This window comes from Triticum urartu, chromosome 2, assembly GCF_003073215.2.
Source record: "Triticum urartu cultivar G1812 chromosome 2, Tu2.1, whole genome shotgun sequence".
Lineage (NCBI taxonomy): Eukaryota > Viridiplantae > Streptophyta > Magnoliopsida > Poales > Poaceae > Triticum > Triticum urartu.
This window is the reverse complement of record NC_053023.1, coordinates 453,287,174-453,302,082: the sequence shown is the minus strand read 5'-3', so window position 1 is coordinate 453,302,082 and position 14,909 is coordinate 453,287,174.

Below are 14,909 nucleotides of genomic sequence, written 5' to 3'. Positions count from 1 at the left end.
AAGCACATCTAGATGTACCCTAGACACACCCAAAAATTTATTTCCTTACTACTACCTCCATCGGATCTGGCTCCTCTAACTTGTCTCTTGCCAAGTTAGGAATCTAACATAGCCCATATCCACCACATAAATCAGATCCGATGGCTCTTCTTTTCCCAGTACTTTAATGCCGCTGTTGCCTCACCCTCGATTCAGGCCGCCGCCGCCTCACCCTCGATTCAGGCCGCCGTTGCTTCTCGCTCGATTCAGATCGCCGCTACCCCTCGCTGACCCATGCCCCTGCAGCTGCTGCCCCTTCCTTTATTCGGGCCGCCGTTGGTCACCATCACGGACTAGGGCGAGCTTGGTCGAGTTGATGGCGGCGTAGCGAGGGGAAGGCGGGGCGAGACAGCGCCGCACGGAGGAAAGGGATGCTGGATGGGCTCGCGTAGAGGAGAACCAGCAACTGACCGAGGAGCTCGGACGGCTGATGAGTAGGCGAACTCGTGGGGAAGAAGGTAGCGCAACGGCTTGCTTAATTTTTCTCAATCCTGCATCTTTTGTCTGTATCACTTATTAGCGCTTATGAATCACTTGATTATGAATCACTTGGTACTTGCGAACCATGCCTCATGGGCAAGATGACTAAAACTCCGTTCTCCGAAACAACGGAACGAGCAACAGAGTTATTGGAAATCATACATACTGATGTATGTGGTCCAATGAATATTGAAGCTCGCGACGGATATCATTATTTTCTCACCTTCACAGATGATTTGAGCAGATATGGGTATATCTACTTAATGAAACATAAGTCTGAAACATTTGAAAAGTTCAAAGAATTTTAGAGTGAAGTGAAAAATCATCGTAACAAGAAAATCAAGTTCCTACGATCTGATCGTGGAGGTGAATATTTGAGTTATGAGTTTGTACTTCATTTGAAACAATGCGGAATAGTTTCGCAACTCACTCCACCTGGAACACCACAACGTAATGGTGTGTCCGAACGTCGTAACCACACTTTATTAGATATGGTGCGATCTATGATGTCTCTCACTGATTTACCGCTATCGTTTTGGGGTTATGCTTTAGAGACGGCTGCATTCACGTTAAATAGGGCACCATCTAAATCCGTTGAAACGACACCTTATGAACTGTGGTTTGGCAAGAAACACAAGTTGTCGTTTCTTAAAGTTTGGGGCTGCGATGCTTATGTGAAAAAGCTTCAACCTGATAAGCTCGAACCCACATCGGAGAAATGTGTCTTCATAGGATACCCAAAGGAGACTGTTGGGTACACCTTCTATCACAGATCCGAAGGCAATATATTCGTTGCTAAGAATGGATCCTTTCTAGAGAAGGAGTGTCTCTCGAAAGAAGTGAGTGGGAGGAAAGTAGAACTTGATGAGGTAATTGTACCTTCTCCCTTATTGGAAAGTAGTTCATCACTGAAATCAGTTCCAGTGATTCCTGCACCAGTAAGTGAGGAAGCTAATGATGATGATCATGAAACTTCTGATCAAGTTACCGCTGAACCTGGTAGGTCAACCAGAGTAAGATCTGCACCAGAGTGATACGGTAATCCTGTTCTGGAAGTCATGTTACTTGACCATGACGAACCTACGAACTATGAGGAAGCGATGATGAGCCCATATTCCGCAAAATGGCTTGAGGACATGAAATCTGAGATGGGATCCATGTATGAGAACAAAGTGTGTACTTTGGTTGACTTGCTTGATGATCATCAGGCCATAGAGAATAAATGGATCTTCAAGAAGAAGATTGACGCTGACGGTAATGCTATTGTCTACAAAGCTCGACTTGTTGCAAAAGGTTTTCGACAAGTTCAAGGAGTTGACTACGGTGAGACTTTCTCACCCGTAGCGATGCTTAAGTCCGTCCGAATCATGTTAGCCGCATTTTATGATTATGAAATTTGGCAAATGGATGTCAAAACTGCATTCCTTAATGGATATCTTAAAGAAGAGTTGTATATGATGCAACCAAAAGGTTTTGTTGATCCAAAATGTGCTAACAAAGTGTGCAAGCTCCAGCGATCCATTTATGGACTGGTGCAAGCCTCTCGGAGTTGGAATATACGCTTTGATAGTGTGATCAAAGCATATGGTTTTATACAGACTTTTGGAGAAGCCTGTATTTACAAGAAAGTGAGTGGGAGCTCCGTAGCATTTCTGATATTATATGTAGATGAAATATTGCTGATCGGAAATGATACTGAATTTCTGAATAGCATAAAAAGATACTTGAATAAATTTTTTTCAATGAAAGACCTCGGTGAAGCTGCTTATATATCGGGCATCAAGATCTATAGAGATAGATCAAGACGCTTAATTGGACTTCCACAAAGCACATACCTTGATAAAGTTTTGAAGAAGTTCAAAATGGATCAAGCGAAGAAAGGGTTCTTTCCTGTATTACAAGGTGTGAAGTTGAGTCAGACTCAATGCCGACCACTGCAGAAGATAGAGAGAAAATGAAAGGTGTTCTCTATGCATCAGCCACAGGCTCTATCATGTATGCAATGTTGTGTACCAGACCTGATGTGTGCCTTGCTATTAGTTTAGCAGGGAGGTACCAAAGTAATCCAGGAGTGGATCACTGGACAGCGGTCAAGAATATCCTGAAATACCTGAAAAGGACTAAGGATATGTTTCTTGTATATGGAGGTGACAAAGAGCTCGTTGTAAACGGTTACGTCGATGCAATCTTTGACGCTGGTCCGGATGACTCTAAGTTACAAACCGGATACGTGTTTTTATTAAATGGCAGAGCTGTCAGTTGGTGCAGTTCCAAGCAGAGCGTTGTGGCGGGATCTACGTGTGAAGTGGAATACATAGCTGCTTCAGAAGCAACAAATGAAGGAGTCTGGATGAAGGAGTTCATATCCGATCTAGGTGTCATACCTAGTGCATCGGGTGCAATGAAAATCTTTTGTGACAATACTGGTGCAATTGCCTTGGCAAAGGAATCCAGATTTCACAAGAGAACCAAGCACATCAAGAAACACTTCAATTCCATCCACGGTCAAGTCTAGGAGGGAGACATAGATATTTGCAAGATACATACGGATCTGAATGTTGTAGACCCGTTGACTAAGCCTCTCTCACGAGCAAAACATGATCAACACCAAGACTCCATGGGTGTTAGAATCATTACAATGTAATCTCGATTATTGACTCTAGTGCAAGTGGGAGACTGAAGGAAATATTCCCTAGAGGCAATAATAAAGTTTTTATTTATATTTCCTTATATCATGATAAATGTTTATTATTCATGCTAGAATTGTATTAACCGGAAACTTAGTACATGTGTGAATACATAGACAAACATAGTGTCACTAGTTTGCCTCTACTTGACTAGCTCGTTGAATCAATGATGGTTATGTTTCCTAACCATAGACATGAGTTGTCATTTGATTAGCGGGATCACATCATTAGAGAATGATGTGATTGACTTGACCCATCTGTTAGCTTAGCACGATGATCATTTAGTTTGTTGCTATTGCTTTCTCCATAACTTATACATGTTCCTATGACTATGAGATTATGCAACTCTCGAATACTGGAGGAACACTTTGTGTGCTACCAAACGTCACAACGTAACTGGGTGATTATAAAGGTGCTCTATAGGTGTCTCCGATGGTGTTTGTTGAGTTGGCATAGATCGAGATTAGGATTTGTCACTCCGATTGTCGGAGAGGTATCTCTGGGCCCTCTCCGTAATGTACATCACTATAAACCTTGCAAGCAACGTAGCTAATGAGTTAGCTACGGGATGTAGCATTACAGAACTAGTAAAGAGACTTGCCGGTAACGAGATTGAACTAGGTATTGAGATACCGATGATCAAATCTCAGGCAAGTAACATACCAATGACAAAGGGAACAACGTATATCGTTATGCGGTTTGACCGATAAAGATCTTCGTAGAATATGTAGGAACCAATATGAGCATCCAGGTTCCGCTATTGGTTATTGATCGGAGATGTGTCTCGGTCATGTCTACATAGTTCTCGAACCCGTAGGGTCCGCACGCTTAAAGTTCGGTGACGATCGGTATTATGAGTTTATGTGTTTTGATGTACCGAAGGTAGTTCAGAGTCCCGGATTTGATCACGGACATGACGAGGAGTCTCGAAATGGTCGAGACATAAAGATTGATATATTGGACAGCTATATTAGCCCACAAGGGGCAGCCGCGCCCCCTCCCTATAGGGAGTCTGAATTGGACTAGGGAGGGGGGCGCGCCCCCCTTTACTTCTCCTCTTCCTCTCCCTTCCTTCCTTCCCCTTCTCCTCCTAGTAGGACTAGGAAAGGAGGAATCCTACTCCTACTAGGAGGAGGATTCCTCCTCCCTTGGCGTGACACTAGGGCATGCCGGCCTCCCCCTTGCTCCTTTATATATGAGGGCAGGGGGGCACCCTAGGACACACAAGTTGATTGTTTCCAGCCATGTGCGGTGCCCCCTCCACCATAATCCACCTCGGTCATATCGTAGCGGTGCTTAGGCGAAGCCCTGTTCTGGTAGCAACATGATCACCGTCATCACACCGTCGTGCTGACGAAGCTCTCCCTCGAAGCTCTACTAGATCATGAGTTCGTGGGACGTCACCGAGCCGAACGTGTGCAGATCGCGGAGGTGCCGTACCTTCGGTGCTAGAATCGGTCGACCGTGAAGACGTACGACTACATCAACCGCGTTGTCATAACGCTTCCGCTTATGGTCTACGAGGGTACGTAGACAACACTCTTCCCTCTCGTTGCTATGCATCACCATGATCTTGCGTGTGTGTATGAAAATTTTGAAATTACTGCGTTCCCCAACAATGAGTACCATCTATTGCCCTAATGCAATCCTGAAAATGGCATCACAAGCCCGTGTTAGTGCTCAACTTGATCAATACAAGCATATCAAGCCATGAAAAGTGTACATTGTCAATGCTCACCTTGAAGTATATGTATACCATCTTGGGCTTCCGCGAATCTTGGGTGGAGTCCGGCCAGATGGTCTCCTGGTCATCTCTCCTCTAAGCTCCCCAACGGCAAAAAGCACCTGCTTGAAGTACCTAGATATGGTCTCCATTGATCTCCTCAACGTGTTGTGAATGACCCTAAACCTCTGGTTATGGCCAACAACATGGAGGACCATGGCCACTTGCTCTTCTACATTCGTGTTGATGTTATCTTGTAGTAGCCCCCTGCACCTGAAGGTCTTGACAAGCCTGGCAAATTGTGCTCTTTTCATTCGAAGCATCTACAGAGCCTCGACGTCATTACAGTTGTAGATGTAGTTCAGATTTTGGATCCTCTCTTGTTCCCAGATAAACATTGGACCATAGCGGATCAAAGGTCTCCCAGCACGACGAACAACTCTCTAGTGCATGAACATGACCCATGCCTGAATCACACTTATCAGTGCTACTGCCTGAATTATCAGCCTCATCCGTGCGTCCATAACCTAGTCGACATCGACGGTTTGTTCAGTGGGAAATCTATCCTACACCTTGCCTAACGGCCTAATCACCGACCTAACAAAGGGGGAGGGGGTGCTGCTTACCGGCATCGGAGACGAGGACGGCGTAGGGGGAGCCATGGCACAGACAAGGTCGACCAGACGGTGGCCAACAGCAAGGCGAGCACCCGATCCGCCGCAAACACTGCCGCCTCTTCCGCTGTCGTCGCCGCCTCCAGCGCAGATCTATGCAGCGCCGCCGGTGGTGAGGCAGTAGGGAAGAAAGGGGTGAGCGAGTAGAAAGGGGAAGTGGCTATGGGCGAGCGAGTAGAAAGCGGGGTGAGGCTAGATTTGGTGCCGGGACGGCGCGCTAGATTTCCCATCTCCCGCCATCCCCCTCACCCTCACGTCGCACCCGCCCGTGCGACCTCGCGCCGCACTCATCCTAGCTCACGAGAAACTGCCGATCCGAGCGTTTCCAGCGAACCAGGCTCTGGGCTGCTTTGAGAAGCATAAGATACAGGCCCAACAGTGAAACCAGGCAACCAAACAGGCCTCTTCCTTCCCGTGCGGGCCTGGTTGGGCTTGATGCGGGCAACCAAACATGCCCCAATCGAATCATTGTGAGATTTGCATGCAGCCAGCTGCACTGTTCACTTTTGCATGCAACCAATGCAACACTAGCATTAACAGCACACAACTAGTTGCCTCTTCAGTCTTTGCATGCTGTTGACCACACGCAGCACCCAACCAATCAGATGCATGTCCAGCGGTCCGGATGAGGAAAAGCAGCTACATATAGCTAGGGGACTTAGAAAAATCGTAAATCGCGGTTGTCAAAATAAAAATCATAAAATGCTGGTTGGCTTAGGCTGGTCATAGTGGGGCTAACATATGTAGTAACATACATGCCACATAAGCAAAGAAGATAATGTGTCAAGTAATTAATGAGGAGAGAGGCACATAGAGTAACATAATATGTTATCATCACATAGCGCTTCCCAATGCAAAATGAGTATGCAAAGCAATAAATGAAGATGTATATGTTATCACACTTATGTTACTACCCACTATGAAGGTAGTAACATATGTTGGGGAACATAGTGATGTCTACTACACAACCTTCTTCTTGTAGACATTGTTGGGCCTCCAAGTGCAGAGGTTTGTAGGACAGTAGCAAATTTCCCTCAAGTGGATGACCTAAGGTTTATCAATCCGTGGGAGGCGTAGGATGAAGATGGTCTCTCTGAGATAACCCTACAACCACATAGCAAAGAATCTCTTGTGTCCCCAACACACCCAATACAATGGTAAGTTGTATAGGTGCACTAGTTCGACGAAGAGATGGTGATACAAGTGCAATATGGATGATATATATAGGTTTTTGTAATCTGAAAATGTAAAAACAGCAAGGTAACTAATGATAAAAGTGAGCGAAAACGGTATTGCAATGCGTTGAAACAAGGTCTAGGGTTCATACTTCCACTAGTGCAAGTTCTCTCAACAATAATAACATAATTGGATCATATAACAATCCCTCAACATGCAACAAAGAGTCACTCCAAAGTCACTAATAGCGGAGAACAAACAAAGAGATTATTGTAGGGTACGAAACCACCTCAAAGTTATCCTTTCTGATCGATCTATTCAAGAGTCTGTAGTAAAATAACATGAAGCTATTCTTTCCGTTCAATCTATCATAGAGTTCGTACAAGAATAACACCTTACAACACAAATCAACCAAAACCCTAATGTCACCTAGATACTCCAATGTCACCTCAAATATCCGTGGGTATAATTATACGATATGCACCACACAATCTCAGATTCATCTATTCAACCAACACAAAGAACTTCAAAGAGAGCCCCAAAGTTTCTACCGGAGAATCAAGACGAAAAAGTGTGCCAACCCCTATGCATAAGTTCACAAGGTCACATAACTCGCAAGTTGATCACCAAAACATACATCAAGTGGATCATGTGAATATCCCATTGTCACCACAGATAAGCACATGCAAGACATACATCAGGTGTTCTCAAATCCTTAAAGACTCAATCTGATAAGATAACTTCAAAGGGAAAACTCAATTCATCACAAGGAGATAGAGGGGGAGAAACATCATAAGATCCAACTATAATAGCAAAGCTCGCGGTACATCAAGATCGTGCCGAATCAAGAACACGAGAGAGAGAGATCAAACACATAGCTACTGGTACATACCCTCAGCCCCGAAGGTGAACTACTCCCTCCTTGTCATGGAGAGCGCCGGGATGATGAAGATGGCCACCGGAGAGGGATTCCCCCCTCCGGCAGGGTGCCGGAATGGGTCTAGATTGGTTTTCGGTGGCTATAGAGGCTTGCGGCGGCGGAACTCCCAATCTAGGTTATTTTCTGGAGGTTTTTGTATTTATAAGAATTTTTGGCATAGGTTTCACGTCAGGGGGGGTCTCTGAGTCGTCCACGAGATAGGGGCCCACGCCCAGGGGGGTAGGGTGCGCCCCTCACCCTCGTGGACGGCTCAGGACTCTTCTGGCCCAACTCTTTTACTCCTGGGGCTTCTTTTGGTCCATCAAAAATCCACAAAAATTGGCAGGTCAATTGGACTCCATTTGGTATTCCTTTTTTGTAAAACTCAAAAACAAGGAAAAACAGAACTGGCACTGGGCTCTAGGTTAATAGGTTAGTCCCAAAAATCATATAAAATAGCATATAAATGCATATAAAACATCCAAGGTTGGTAATATAATAGCATGGAAAAATCAAAAATTATAGATACGTTGGAGACGTATCAAGCATCCCCAAGCTTAATTCCTGCTCGTCCTCAAGTAGGCAAATGATAAAAATGTAATTTTTGATGTGGGATTCTACCTAACATATTTATCCATGTAATTCTCTTTATTGTGGCAAGAATATTCAGATCCGAAAGATTCAAGACAAAAGTTTAATATTGACATAAAAATAATAATACTTCAAGCATACTAACAAAGCAATCATGTCTTCTCAAAATAACATGGCCAAAGAAAGCTATCCCTACAAAATCATATAGTCTGGCTATGCTCTATCTTCATCACACAAAATATTTAAATCATGCACAACCCCGATGACAAGCCAATCAATTGTTTCATACTTTTGATGTTCTCACACCTTTTCAACTTTCACGCAATACATGAGCGTGAGCCATGGACATAGCACTATAGGTGGAATAGAATGGTGGTTGTGGAGAAGACAAAAAGGAGAAGATAGTCTCACATCAACTAGGCGTATCAATGGGCTATGGAGATGCCCATCAATAGATATCAATGTGAGTGAGTAGGGATTGCCATGCAACGGATGCACTAGAGCTATAAGTGTATGAAAGCTCGAAAAGAAACTAAGTGGGTGTGCATCCAACTCGCTTGCTCACGAAGACCTAGGGCATTTTGAGGAAGCCCATCATTGGAATATACAATCCAAGTTCTATAATGAAAGATTCCCACTAGTATATGGAAGTGACAACATAGGAGACTCTCTATCATGAAGACCATGGTGCTACTTTGAAGCACAAGTGTGGTAAAAGGATAGTAGCATTGCCCCTTCTCTCTTTTTCTCTCTTTTTATTTTATTTTTTGTCTGGAGTCTCATCCCGACTTGTGGGGGAATCATAGTCTCCATCATCCTGTCCTCACATGGGACAATGCTCTAATAATGATGACCATCACACTTTTATTTACTTACAACTCAAGAATTACAACTCGATACTTCAAACAAAATATGACTCTATATGAATGCCTCCGGCGGTGTACCGGGATGTGTAATGACTCGTGAGTGACATGTATGAAAGAATTATGAACGGTGGCTTTGCCACAAATACGATGTCAACTACATGATCATGCAAAGCAATATGACAATGATGAAGCGTGTCATAATAAACGGAACGGTGGAAAGTTGCATGGCAATATATCTCAGAATGACTATGGAAATGACAAAATAGGTAGGTATGGTGGCTGTTTTGAGGAAGGTATATGGTGGGTGTATTATACCGACGAAAGGTGCGTGATATTAGAGAGGCTAGCAATGGTGGAAGGGTGAGAGTGCGTATAATCCATGGACTCAACATTAGTCATAAAGAACAAACATACTTATTGCAAAAATCTATTAGTTATCGAAACGAAGTACTACGCGCATGCTCCTAGGGGGATAGATTGGTAGGAAAAGACCATCGCTCGTCCCCGACCGCTCATAAGGAAGACAATCAAAAAATAAATCATGCTCCGACTTCATCACATAACGGTTCACCATATGTGCATGCTACGGGAATCATAAAATTTAACACAAGTATTTCTCAAATTCACAACTACTCACTAGCATGACTCTAATATCACCATCTTCATATCTCAAAACAATCATAAGGAACCAGACTTCTCATAGTATTCAATGCACTTTATATGAAAGTTTTTATTATATCCCTCTTGGATGCCCATCATATTATGACTAATTTTATAATCAGAGCAAATTACCATGTTGTTCTAAAAGACTCTCAAAATAATATAAGTTAAGCATGAGAGTTCATCTATTTCTTCAAAATAAAACCACTGTCGTGCTCTAAAAAGATATAAGTGAAGCACTAGAGCAAATGACAAACTACTCCAAAAGATATAAGTGAAGATCAATCAGTAGTCGAATAATTATGTAACTATATGAAGACTCTCTAACATTTAAGAATTTCAGATCTTGGTATTTTATTCAAACAGCAAGAAAAACAAAAGAAAAGAAAATGGTCCAAGCAAAATACATATCATGTGGTGAATAGAAATATAGCTCCAAGTAAAGTTACCGATGAACGAAGACGAAAGAGGGGATGCCATCCGGGGCATCCCCAAGATTAGGCCCTTGGTTGTCCTTGAATATTACCTTGGGGTGCCTTGGGCATCCCCAAGCTTAGGCTCTTGCCACTCCTTATTCCATAGTCCATCGAATCTTTACCCAAAACTTGAAAACTTCACAACACAAAACTTAACAGAAAACTCGTAAGCTCCGTTAGTATAAGAAAATAAATCACCACTTGGGTAATGTTGTGAACTCATTATAAATTCATATTGGTTTAATATATACTGTATTCCAACTTATCTATGGTTCATACCCTCCGATACTACTCACAGATTCATCAAAATAAGCAAACAACACATAGAAAACATAATCTGTCAAAAACAGAACAGTCTGTAGTCATCTGTATCATTCGAATACTTATGTCACTCCAAAAATTCTGAAATAAATTGGTGTACCTGAGGAATTTGTCTATTAATCATCTTCATAAAGAATATTACTAGCACATTCAATTCTAACCCAAATCCTATGCATAGGGATTTTGTGAGCAAACAATTTATGGGAACAAGAATCAACTAGCATAGGAAAGCAAAACAAGCATAACTTCAATATTTTAAGAACATAGAGAGGAAACTTGATATTATTGCAATTCCTAAGAGCATATATTCCTCCCTCATAATAATTTTCAGTAGCATCATGAATGAATTCAATAATATAACCATCACATAAAGCATTCTTTTCATGATCTACAAGCATAGATTTTTTATTACTCTCCACATAAGCAAATTTCTTCTCATGAATAGTAGTAGGAGCAAACTCAACAAAATAATTATCATGTGAGGCATAATCCAATTGAAAATTAAAATAATGATGACAAGTTTCATGGTTATCATTATTATTTATAGCATACATGTCATCACAATAATCATCATAGATAGCAACTTAGTTCTCATAATCAATTGGAACCTCTTCTGAAATAGTGGATTCATCACTAAATAAAGTCATGAACTCTCCAAATCTACTTTCATCAATATAATCATCATAAACAGGAGGCATGCTATCATCATAATAAATTTTCTAATCAAAACTTGGGGGACAAAAAATATCATCTTCATCAAACATAGCTTCCCCAAGCTTGTGGCTTTGCATATCATTAGCATCATGGATATTCAAGGAATTCATACTAACAACATTGCAATCATGCTCATCATTCAAATATTTAGTGCCAAACATTCTAATACATTCTTCTTCTAACACTTTGGCACAATTATCGGAATCCTTATTTTCATGGAAGACATTAAAAAGATGAAGCATATGAGGCAACCTTAATTCCATTTTTCTGTAGTTTTCTTTTATAGACTAAACTAGTGATAAAACAAGAAACAAAAAGATTCGATTGCAAGATCTAAAGATATACATTCAAGCGCTAACCTCCCCGGCAACGGCGCCAGAAAAGAGCTTGATGCCTACTACACAACCTTCTTCTTGTAGACGTTGTTGGGCCTCCAAGTGGAGAGGTTTGCAGGACAGTAGCAAATTTCCCTCAAGTGGATGACCTAAGGTTTATCTATCCGTGGGAGGCGTAGGATGAAGATGGTCTCTCTCAGATAACCCTACAACCAAATAGCAAAGAATCTCTTGTGTCCCCAACACACCCAATACGATGGTAAGTTGTATAGGTGCACTAGTTTGACGAAGAGATGGTGATACAAGTGCAATATGGATGATAGATATAGGTTTTTGTAATCTGAAAATATAAAACAACAAGGTAACTAATGATAAAAGTGAGCGAAAACGGTATAGCAATGCGTTGAAACAAGGTCTAGGGTTCATACTTCCACTAGTGCAAGTTCTCTCAACAATAATAACATAATTGGATCATATAACAATCCCTCAACATGCAACAAAGAGTCACTCCAAAGTCACTAATAGTGGAGAACAAACAAAGAGATTATTGTAGGGTACGAAACCACCTCAAAGTTATCCTTTCTGATCGATCTATTCAAGAGTCCGTAGTAAAATAACATGAAGCTATTCTTTCCGTTCAATCTATCATAGAGTTCGTACTAGAATAACACCTTAAGACACAAATCAACCAAAACCCTAATGTCACCTAGATACTCCAATGTCACCTCAAATATCCATGGGTATGATTATACGATATGAATCACAGATTAATCTATTCAACCAACACAAAGAACTTCAAAGAGTGCCCCAAAGTTTCTACCGGAGAATCAAGACGAAAACGTGTGCCGACACCTATGCATAAGTTCACAAGGTCACAGAACTCGCAAGTTGATCACCAAAACATACATCAAGTGGACCATGTGAATATCCCATTGTCACCACAGATAAGCACATGCAAGACATACATCAAGTGTTCTCAAATCCTTAAAGACTCAATCCATTAAGATAACTTGAAAGGAAAACTCAATTCATCACAAGGAGATAGAGGGGGAGAAACATCATAAGATCCAACTATAATAGCAACGCTCGCGGTACATCAAGATCGTGTCGAATCAAGAACACGAGAGAGAGAGAGATCAAACACATAGCTACTGGTACATACCCTCAGCCCCGAAGGTGAACTACTCCCTCCTCGTCATGGAGAGCGCCGGGATGATGAAGATGGCCACCGGAGAGGGGTCCCCCCCTCCGGCAGGGTGCCAGAACGGGTCTAGATTGGTTTTCGGTGGCTACAGAGGCTTGCGGCGGTGGAACTCCCGATCTAGGTTATTTTCTGGAGGTTTCTGTATTTATAGGAATTTTTGGCGTAGGTTTCACGTCAGGGGGGTCTCCGAGTCATCCACGAGATAGGTCCCCATGCCCAGGGGGTAGGGCGCGCCCCCACCCTCGTGGATGGCTCCGGACTCTTATGGCCCAACTCTTTTACTCCGGGGGCTTCTTTTGGTCCATAAAAATCCACAAAAATTGGCAGGTCAATTGGACTCCTTTTGGTATTCCTTTTCTGTAAAACTCAAAAACAAGGAAAAAACAAAACTGGCACTAGGCTCTAGGTTAATAGGTTAGTCCCAAAATCATATAAAATAGTATATAAATGCATATAAAACATCCAAGGTTGGTAATATAATAGCATGGAACAATAAAAAATTATAGATACGTTGGAGACGTATCACACAGTATTTCAAAAAATTTATTACGGTCACGCAAGATCTATATAGGAGATGCATAGCAACGGGAGGGGGAGAGTATGTCTACGTACCCTCGTAGACCGAAAGCGGAAGCGTTATGAAACGCGGTTGATGTAGTCAAACGTCTTTGCGATCCAACCGATCAAGTACCGAATGCACGACACCTCCGCGATCTGCACACGTTCAACTCGGTGACGTCCCTCATACTTTTGATCCAGCTGAGGCCGAGGGAGAGTTTCATCAGCACGATGGTGTGATGACGGTGATGATGATGTTTCTGACGCAGGGCTTCGCCTATGCACTACAACGATATGACCGAGGTGGAATTCTGTGGAGGGGGCACCGCACATGGCTAAACAATCAACTTGTGTGTTCTAGGGTGCCCCCTGCCCCCGTATATAAAGGATCAAGGGGGAGGCTGTCCGGCCCTCATAGGCGCGCCAAGGGGGGAGGAATCCTCCTCCTAGTAGGAGTAGGACTCCCCCCTTTCCTAGTCCTACTAGGAGAAGAAGGAAGGAGGGGGAAAGAGAAGGAAGGAGGGGGCACCGCCCCTCCCCCTAGTCCAATTCGGACTAGGCCCATGGGGGGGGGGTGGCCAGCCCTTGGCAGCCCCTCTCTCTCTCCCCTAGGCCCAATAAGGCCCATTACTTCTTCGGTGGTTCCGATAACCCTTCCGGCACTCCGATATATATCCCGTGACCCATGGAACTCATCCGGTGTCCGAATATAGTCATCCAATATATCAATCTTTATGTCTCTACCATTTTGAGACTCCTTGTCATGTCCGTGATCACATCTGGGACTCTAAACTACCTTCGGTGTATCAAATCACATAAACTCATAATACCGATCGCCATCGAACGTTAAGCATGCGGACCCTACGGGTTTGAGAACTATGTAGACATGACTGAGACTCATCTCCGGTCAATAACCAATAGCGGGACCTGGATGCTCATATTGGCTCCTACATATTCTACGAAGATCTTTATCTGTCAAACCGCATAAAAACATACATTGTTCCCTTTGTCATCGGTATGTTACTTGCCCGAGATTCGATCGTCGGTATCTCAATACCTAGTTCAATCTCATTACCGACAACTCTATTTACTCATTCTGTAATGCATCATCCCGCAACTAACTCATTATTCATATTGCTTGCAAGGCTTATAGTGATGTGCATTACCGAGAGGGCCTAGAGATACCTCTCCGACAATCGGAGTGACAAATCCTAATCTCGATCTATGCCAACTCAACAAACACCATCGGAGACACCTATAGAGCATCTTTATAGTCACCCAGTTACGTTGTGAAGTTTGATAACACACTAAGTGTTCCTCCGGTATTCGGGAGTTGCATAATCTCATAGTCATAGGAACATGTATAAGTTATGGAGAAAGCAATAGCAATAAACTAAACGATCATAGTGCTAAGCTAACGGATGGGTCTTGTCCATCACATCATTCTCTAATGATGTGATCCCGTTCATCAAATGATAACACATGT